General features: G+C 46.3%; 1 long non-coding RNA gene across 1 annotated transcript; it reads left to right on the top strand.

The window, feature by feature from the left end:
• The first annotated feature begins 4,771 nt into the window (after positions 1-4,771).
• LOC144108774 (uncharacterized) lies at positions 4,772-7,552 on the top strand. The gene is made up of 2 exons (XR_013309499.1): positions 4,772-4,894; positions 7,258-7,552. It is a non-coding gene; the product is annotated as an uncharacterized LOC144108774 (long non-coding RNA).
• Positions 7,553-10,162: the final 2,610 nt, after the last annotated feature.

Genomic DNA, 10,162 nt, shown 5'->3' with positions numbered 1-10,162 from the left:
GTTATCGCCGGATGCTCCCTCCCGTGGAGTCTCTAAATATTACCTGGAGGGAAAGCAGCCACTGTACCACGTATACCGCCTATGCGAGTTTCTTTTGTCAACAACTGGAATTGCGGGAAGACGAGGTTTCGTGTTTTTCCTGGCTAGTGTTCGGCAGAAAACATGGATGGTACCGAGAAATTAGCAGTTGCACCGCGATGCTCTCCTATTTCCGCTAACAAATTATTTCAAATTTTCCCCTTATTCAACAAATCTATAGTATGGGGCATAGACGTGGAGGCTAACGAGAGGGTTCAACCAAAGTTAAGTACATCGCAGCGAGCTATGGAAAGAAAAATAATAGGTGCAACGTTAAGAGACCAGAAGCTGGCAGAGTGGGTCAGGTATCAAACACGGGTTAACGACATCCTAGTCGAAATCAATACGAAGAATTGGACTTGGCCTGCAGCCCATGTAATGTGAAGGCAAGATAACCGATAGACACCTTACTTCTGGGCGCGTGTTTTTTTTTGCCTTTGTATTTATGCGGAAGGCATTATCATACATGGATTACCACGTGATATTCGCTTACGACTGCTAAATAATTTATAATCAAATTTCTTCCTGGGGCTGTTTCGGTTTCCGCAAGTGAACGATGGTTGTGACGTCAGCGCGTGCTTATAGGTCACGTGAGGCATGAAAAAACTGTTATATAATCTCTGCTTCGTCGTTTTAATTCATTGAAATGCTAAAGCCAGCCTACCTCAAGAGCCGGAATGACAACGAAAGTAAAAGAAACGATTATAATTCATTTTTTCATGCCTCCCGTGACCGGTAAGCACAAGTTGACGTCACAGTTGTTGTACGGCTGTTGAATCCGAAGCCGAGACGGCATGACAGAAAAATTCGATGACAAATTATTTAGCGGTCGCAAGCGAATATCACGTGGTGATACATTCGTAGTAGTGCCTTCCCCATCATTACGGGGAAAGAAAAACGTGCCACCAAAATTAAGTGTAGGGAAGGGAAGCGCAGCAGGAGGGTGACAGAAAGTTAGATGGGCGGACGAGGTTAACAATTTATGAGGATAGGGTGGCCGCCGCAGGCACATGACAGGGTTAGGTGGTGAGATACTGGAAAGGCCTTTGTCCTGCAGTGGGCATAGTTAGGCTGATGCTGATGAACGCAAGTGAAAATTCGCTGTTAGGCTGGAATGGAAACCTGCACAGCATTTCTTCGAGGTTTGCCTCGAGAAGAGCCGTATTTTTACAGCTGAATCCACGTTTCATGTCCAACAATATCCCAGCCTAGTAGGGAACCTCGTCTTCCCGGCATTCCTGCGTCGCTCCATGGTTGATGAAGTGCAGTGCAGCCAGCTTTCCCTCTAGTTATATTGAGAAACTCTGTGGTCTCGCCTGAGTTTTTTTTTTTTTACTCCACGATCGACTGGAAACGACCAAAAAGTGAAACACAGGCGCCGCCATCACCGGCAGCTCGCAGGTGAACCAAACCATAAATGTATATTTTGCTGCGGGACAAACACGAACAAGTCAGACGGAACCAGAAAACTAGTTTTCACTGAGAACAGTAATCATGTGGAGCTGTCCTCAGTGTCCCTTAATTCCGCACCGGCGCGCAGTCACTGGATATTTTTCTTTATTATTATTATTTGCAGCGACTAAAATCGGCGCAACTGGCTGGCATCTCGTGTGGTGTGAACATATTTATCTATTTGTTCTGAGAACTTCGGACGCCGCGTAAAATCGCGTCTTAGCGCCCTAGCTTTGGCGTGTGTTTCGAAGCTCTCGAAGGACTGCGCGGTGCCAAGCGCCGGAAAGCACGCAGACACTGCGACGTGTACGAATCCAGCGAGTGTGACAAGGATCTGACCCCTCCTACCACAGGAGTATGCGCGCGTGCATATGAGTGCTTACACGGATTATGAAGAAATTGCGCAGGCGTGTTGTCTGCAGTACAGGGCAACTATCCTCTTCAGTCCTGAGACAACAATTCGTGAACGATTTTTGTAAAAATTGTTTATTGGACACAAATTAGTGCAAAACGAAGCAAAAAAATTGTTGCGCGTTAAAAATACAAACGGAAGGTAGGTAGTTTGCTGGTACCCAAGTGGGTACTCTGGGACTTAGGGCGTATGAAACTCAAGAAAACAGTTTCTGTTTAGAAGGCAAAGAAACACATCGCATTTTCTGCACTTAACTCGCGATTTGCCACTGCAATGCGGATTCCGACACTTCATCTCGAACTTCATCTTAGTATGTTCAGGGAAGTGTCCAGTCTGGTCGTAGCGCACCTCATCTGGGGGTATGGGAATCACCTTGGCTCTCTTTGGTGCAGTCGCTTCTTCACCCCTTTCTGCATTTGGATGAGACCCCCGTGAATCAGACAGGTCTGCTTTTATCAGTACATTAGCTATGTTAATTTTGAAGTTCAGCACATCTAGCCGATCCTTTTTGGGAACCATAGCATTTTCGCAGTCCCTCATGTACTGCACCCAACTATTGCAGCAAGCCAAGTCTAAGAAATGAGTGAAAACGCGCACAGTCCACTTCTTGCTGCGCACCTGGATTCGGTAGTAAGCCACATAGCGGTCCATCAGGTCGACACCGCCCATGTGTTGATTGTACTTGGCAACAATGTCAGGTTGTGCAACGTCGATTCTCTTCTTTTCTTCTTTCGACCACCTTCGACATTTTCCTTCTGGCTCAGTCCCGAAGGCAGATGACAACAAAATGACTGATTTGTTGTCCTTCCATTTGACAACACAAAGCTTGTCGTCACTGCGTACTCTACAGCAGGAATCTCCACGTTTCATAGACCGGTCATTTGGCATTCGTGCTGCCTGGCCATTGGTGCGGTTAGCCATGACTGTGCCCGTGAGAAAAATGTTCTCCTTGAGCAAAACGTCAGCGAGTTTAATTGCTGTAAAGTACCTATCGGTGAAGAGAAATGTAACGTCGTTTCGATTCACGGTGTTAGTCAGTTGCTTCACAACTGCTCCTCCAAGGCCCAGTTCTTTCAAGTCTTCAACTGGAACAGTTCCTTTCCCGACATAAATTGTAAAGTCCAAAACCAAGCCATCAGTCGCTGCCAACACAAAATTCTTCAACCCAACAGGGTTTGGTTTGCTAGGGACACACTGTCGCATTGGACACCTGCCAGTAAACGGGATCATTTGCTCGTCCACGCAGAGCTCTGCAGAACGGGGAAGCTGTAGACATGCTTTTCTGAAGAACTCTATAATTGGCTTCACCAGGAAAAGCCTGTTTTCTGCTTTTTCTTTGTCTGTTACAGACAGTCTATCAGAAAAGTGTAGGTGGCTTCGAAGCTCAAAGAACCTATCACGCTGCATCGCATTCGTGATCACCTCGACACTCAGCAGTCGGGACCAGTACATGCGTACTCTTGGAATCTTCAAGACACCCATTAAAATGTGAATGCCTGCAAAGGTCTGGAGCTCCTTTGCATTTGTCTTTACGGAACGACCTCCCCTTTCTTGAACAGAATAGAGATTAGTCTGAACCGCACATTCATTCCAAAAGTCCTCTGGGAAGTACGCAGAAAAATAACTGTAAGGCGATTTTGGTTCCTGTTCACTGATGTCTTCTGCTACTCCATCGAAGTTCACACTGGTGAACCTGGACAAAATAAACGGGAACAAATTTCGATCAAAATATTTTTCAATTTTATATAAATTAAGGATGCTATCTGTGGTGAATTGAATATGCCTGTTCAAAAAGTAATAAAGAAATAAATACTCTTACGTTTTAGTTTTCCACAAGCAATGTGTAGTTGATGGCTGGTCGACTTCGTCATCACTGTCGTCAGAGCTGCTGCTGCTTTTGGCGTCGGATTCGTCTGAGCCTTCTGCGGAGTTGTCGATCCACTCCGGATCATCACAGTCTGACAAATCAGCATCACTCTGCTCTAAAAGAGCCTGGATTTCTTCGTCTGTAAGGTACTTGCCTGCAAATTACAATAAAGCGGCTAAGTCCCCAAGTACCCAATTGGGTACCCACATCTTAGACGTAGCAACAATGTTTGCTGCGAAACTTGTACTAAACATGTCACAGCAAAACCCCTAGTGTGCGGTCACAGTTTTCACAGCTACAGAGTTTAAAAAGAGCGTTGCAGATCGAAGCAAGAAAACTTTACTTACCACGAGGACGAAAACGTGCGTGCGGGCTGGAGGAAGCCATCTTTGACTGCATATGGGGCAGCCTCATTCAGACACACAGCGCCATCTCTTGAACAGATTGGAAAATGCAAGGTACCCAAACGGGTAAAACGGGTCTGAACGCTAGTATTTCATTTTGGACTGCTTTGCGAGTTTGGTAACAGAGGTACCCATTTGGGTACTCATGGAATGAGGAGTATCGCAGCCGGGGGCGAATATAAAGTCCTAAGAAAGAGAACAACAGAATGTGGAGACACGCATGCCGAAGCGCCGCAGAAGGCTGTATAACAGCCAGATACCCCATGCACCCCTTCCCCCCCCCCCTCACCTCCCCACACGCACAAATTTAAGTGCGTAGTGTCAGTTGACTCGAGAACTGATCCGAACTCTTCGAACCAGTTCGAACTACGCGGTAAACACGGCTGAGAGAGCGAGGGCGTCCGAAATAAAAAAACCCCAAGCCAAAAGTTACAAAAACAAATTTTTTCTCCAATATATTGTTATAATTGTAAATAACATGTAATTATTTTATATAATACATTGAGTACAATAAAAACAACGCGAATACGCAACTTCTTATTAACGATACTAGCGCCCTCAGACACAAAGTTAAAGCGTTGTCGTCTAGGGCTAGATTCTTCTCCTAAACCCTTCCCAGCAACCCTCGCTCGGTCTCTTTTGCCAGGCTTTCGTTAGGAGTGCGGCCGCATCGTCCGGTCGGTGAGTTAATCCGTTTTAATCGTAGTAGTCTCGACCAATAATCTTGGTTTGATTTATAAACATAAGTCGCAGTCATATCATAATTTATAGCTAAGCTTCATATGTCGTTTATGGACTGGTTATTCTTAGTGGTGTTTTCGAAATTTCTTTCGCGTGCAGTATACACAGCGCCGTCACTCAACTGGCTTTTCAGAAAGGCTTTAATTGCCAATGCATTCTGTTCGGATGCCAGACGCTTTAGTCTGCTGTGCTTAATGAGAATATTCCCTTCCATGTTTTAACTAGACACGAGTTAGCTGAGCGAGGCGTGCTGTCGCTCGCAGTGCTGTTAGCTGCTCGTAGTGCTGCGCATTTCGGATTGCCTGCCGACAAGCGGTCGTCGTGCCACGCGTGTGCATAGTGGGCTTGGTGGTGTCGGCGGCTTCTCATAACCTGTGATATATATTTGTTGTCCGGACAGTAAGTGTCCGTTCGAGTTGTCATTCATTGGTACTTAGGTGAAACGCACGGGGCGCGTTTCTACGAGTTCCTTAAACGCAACGACGCCAGATTAAAATGCCAAGCGCAAAACATACGCCGTGAGCAGTTGCAGGGCGAAATTTGTGTCAACCCACGTGCAGTGGTGCGTACCACTTGGTAGGACTACCGCCGAGAGCCATGCCCAAATTGCCAAGGCAGTGTTTCCAACCTCGGTCTCCCTCCACGTGCTAACCACTGTGTCGCTCATACGCCCCTGAGGACTCGGCTGGGCGCCGCCGCGTTTCCCTAATTGCTTTTCCTCAAGCACCACGTGTTTCTGCACTTGATTTCCATGAGGATGTTGTCAACTCCAGTTTCTATTACGTTGCCGTGGCCTTCAACATAACCCCTATATTTGTTCTGGTAGTATCAGTAGAGTTAAACATTTATTAGGTTTAAAATTTTGCACCTGATGAACCAGTCGCATGACGGGCTCATTTTCTCCCAATTTGTGCTATAATACATCGGCTCGGCTATGTCACAGGAACGTAGGTCTCCCTCCCACTTCGATCTAATTTATCCTGTCCAGCAGCATCTTCGCACCTGATTCTGGTGCTCCTTGCTACTAAAAAGGCCACAAGAGAAGTTGTTTAACGATGGAGCAAATCACTCGCCCATCAATGCAGCAGTTTGGTCCACAACTTTTTTCTCGAGCATTTTCGCCCAGAAAAGGCCCGCACCAGGCCGAGGGAATTTTTGTACCCATTAATACAGTGGCACGGGGATCGAGCCATTATCTGCTGGCCTGCATACTGCTTTGCATAGTACTAGAATAATTGTATATATGCCAAGTTTACTTGGCCCAAATGATAGACTCGGATATCCAAGTTCCTTGCTGGTCATTTCGAATGGTTTAATGCTTGAAAATTATTACCGCGTGATATTTTAAACTATTCTTGTTGGCAGGAACTGGGGTTCATTTTGTGTTCTCAGCTTTGAAGCAGTGGTGAGCGAAACCACCATCAAACTTTTTCCTGGTTACATTGATCCATCGTTTTTGCTTCTTGTTCATCTGTGATGAAAGCTTCATTGGTGTAAAATTTACAGCTGTTTTTCCTGCCACTCAATTAAGGACTTCATGATTGCCATGTGGAAGTGTGCGGTGGTATTGTCCAACATCAGACCTGCTAATGAAACTTCAAATCAGTTTGATTATATGAACATACTCTACCTGCTGTAAATGTAGCTGCTGTCTTAATGTCATAATCAGTACAGACCAACCAACTGCAGTTGTTTTGCACGTTTGGGTGTCAGTGTAGATGCTTTCCAGCCCTACACTTTTTGCCCACTGTTTATGTGCACGGTTGCCTCAGTTGCTTATGTGCCATAGATCGCATCGATAGTCGCATGTCCTTGTTAGTGCATACGTCTGGATTTTGGACTAATGCTCTAACTGTCCCAGTCCACTGTGCTTCGCAGTGCCTCTTGCAAAGCGTGCAGAAAAAAAAAGCTACTTGGTACTGATGTGAACAATTTCTCGCAGCTGCTGAAAGGGGTCCATGACTATGAACCTTGGCGGAAAATCAAGCGCCGACCAATCGTTAAAAAGGATGACGTTTCGGCCCTGGCTTACAGGGGCCTTGTTCACAATGAAAGATTGGTCGGCGCTTGGAAGATTTTCAGCCATGAACATACCCGACCAGACGGGTTTCCGTCGAACCCTGGATTTCATCGCACTATGAACCTTGAAGTGTGAATTTGGTAGTTGTCTCATATCACCTTCGTGGTAGCTTGCACTTATTCAAAAGTGGTCTATATGTTTCCAAGGGCAATGCGAAGTTTTGTCCAGAGATAATGGGACCCTTCACCATGTGCGCCCCTCAGACCAAGCTTTTGTGTTGCAGGTACCTGCCAGCATGAGAGCCAAGTGGCGCAAGAAGCGTATGCGCAGGTTGAAGCGCAAGCGCAGGAAGATGCGTGAGAGGTCCAAGTAAGCCGGACCTGGCCTGGTGGCCCCGCCCCAAGTCCTGGAAGGAGGTTCTTGGAAAGCCTGCTGCCAAGGACTGGTCACATGGCTTGGCCACTTCGGACGGCTCCCTTGAGCATACATGACAGACCCAAGCTCCCGATCTGCTCAAGGGATGCCTCTGCACACTGGATCATCCGCTGGAGCATCCATTAAAGAAGCCCATCCTCATCCTTGCTTGTCTCGTGTTTCACTTCATGCTTGTCTGTTTTGACAGGCACCTTGCCTGTGGAAGGCCCTTCTAGGTGAAATCCATCCAGTTCTCAGGCCCTGTGTTCCTTAAAATGAAGCGTTGGGTTGGAGGTGGCAGCTGAACGTTAAGTGCACAGGAACATGCAGATGGTAACCACCAAGTCTGCCTCTGTATGCGCCAACTTTAGGAAGGCGTTCATACACCGCCTTTTTCAAAACCATTCACTTTGTTCCTGGAGCAGTATTGGGGAGCTTAATTCCCTTTCTTGGTACTGCCAGTGTTGCCATTCAGGGTGACCTGCATTAGAGAAGTGAATGTAATGCCCAGTGTAGTTTAAATTTGTTTAAAATGTGCGGTGTTTGCAAGCAAGTAGTGTTGCAGCCGGCATTGAACCTGGATCCGGCTCATGAGCAGAGCACTGCAGCAGGTACAGGACTGCAAATACAGAAAAATCATGGTCACTGCAGACTATTCGGATGTTTTGAATGAGGCATTTATTTCCTCTAACTTTTCCTTTCTGCTTGCACCTACAATGCTGTGAAAAGGTAATGGCCCACAAGAAAAAAAATGGGTGGGCTGCAACCTGGTTTGAACCTAGTTATGTGCGAAAGCTCTTCTGAAGCGTGGTGAGCCACTTTGCTTGGTTTGAATGTTTTATTGCACATGCAGGGCTTCATCACCATGTTCCTGTGGCTCAACTAAGCTTGACATCACCGATACAACGTAGCCCTAGACGGAGCAGCGCACTCCTCATCCATAGCTACTGTGAGAGTACAGCCACGGGATGTGGGATTTTATACACCAGCCAGCTTTGCCTGACTACGTAACCATGCGATGCCCACTATCTCTAACCAAAGGCCTGGTACCCAGTGGTCAAAGTTGCATAATCACGTGGTCATGCTACCATAGCTTGGGCTAGTCACTAAAGTCTTTATTTAGTGACTCTAGCTTGGGCCATACCACCATGCATATAAGTGGTTTGACCTTGTGAGGCATTGAAGGTCATTGTCGATGTGGTGCCCATGTTTGAATCAGATGTCAAGGTCTGGTACCCAGTGGTCACAATCATATCACATGGTCATGCTACCATAGCTTGGGTCATGCCACCGCGCAGTTAAGTTCTTATGAGGCACTGAAGGTCATTGTCTTATTCGCATCGGAAGTTGTACCCCGAGGTGTAGAGCTTTCGCTTCAAAAATAAAGGGAGTTGTGTTACTCCATTCTTGTTTTGTGGCCGAGTTCCAAAGCACAAGAAAGCAACAGTATGTCGTCCGCAGTAACAATGCATTTAATCGGTCATGACAAATGTGTCGTAATAGACATAAATGCAAAGAACTCGCTACTTTTCGCTGCCTGCGAGGAACCCGCTACTATTTGATTGTGGATGTAGGCAGCATAAACAAGAACGCTAGCTTTGACTATGTTGCAAATGAAATGGAGTAAAGGTTAACTTTTGTTTGCCAATAAGCAACTCTGTTTTGTGGCCCATGGATTGCGTGCTCGCTTCGCATTCTTTCCTGGGCTCCCATGATGACATCATCTGGGATTTCTGGGACCACTGCTGCTGGTGAACACTGGCGCCAGGTTTCATTGCGGATGAGCCGTATAATGCTATTGGATTAAAATCTGGCTCCTTTTCTGATTTAATGTTGTGTTGGCAGTACAATCCACTTTCCGCCAAAAAATCTGTGGTCGGTGTGTGTGAAGCCTGCACCCTCTGGAAAAGGCACTCACTGGAAAAAATGCATCTCCCACCTAAGAGCCAAAGAAAAAGTCATGCTGAAGGCCATCGGTATAGGAGTGAAATGTACAACCAGTATTGCTAACGCAGCTTTGTCGCATTGCATAGTGTGATAGCCGGAGTATTTATTCCCATTCTGCCAGAAAAGTGAGCTGCGAAGATTGGCAACCAAGAACAAAGCGTGTGCTGCACCTAATGTGGCTGCATTTCGATGCAGGCGAAAACGCAAAAGGTGCCCATATGCTGTGCGATGTCAGTGCACATGAAGGATCTGAGGTGAACGAAATTGTTCCAGAGCCCTCCACTACAGGGCACCTTTCTTTTTTCACTCCCAACCTCCTCCCTTCCCTCATGGCATGAGTGAGGTGTCCACCGAGAAGTGACACAGCTGCAGGACCATTTCCTTTTCTCAGAAAGCACATGTACATAACCTGAGAAAAGTTTGTTCGGTTCATCAACACATCATGAACGCAGCCAGCGTCGTTTAATTGTTTCCTCTATTTGCTCTAGAGCCACAGAGATGGTATAAAACTCTGCAGTAAAAACCAACGCACACTGCAGCAGTCGCATCGTTTTTTGCTCTTTTCCTGAACCACTGCACTTCCAACATGAATTTGTTTTTGAGCCATCAGTGTAAAATGCAATGTAGGTGTTTTCTTGCACTGCGAAGAATTCTTATTTGTTCCTGTGATTTTGGTTTTTGTGCAAATGTGTCAGTCTGAAGTCGCATACTGTGGGGAGGCAGTATCATGGAAGTAAATAGTCCTGTCTTGGTGCTACGTTAAGTAGAGCATCTGGTATGCCCAACTCTTCACATTTATCTTCAAAGTGCAGTACTAACGGCCTGAA

The sequence above is a fragment of the Amblyomma americanum genome, chromosome 10 (assembly GCF_052857255.1).
Source record: "Amblyomma americanum isolate KBUSLIRL-KWMA chromosome 10, ASM5285725v1, whole genome shotgun sequence".
NCBI lineage: Eukaryota > Metazoa > Arthropoda > Arachnida > Ixodida > Ixodidae > Amblyomma > Amblyomma americanum.
This window is presented reverse-complemented; position numbering and strand designations above follow the sequence as displayed.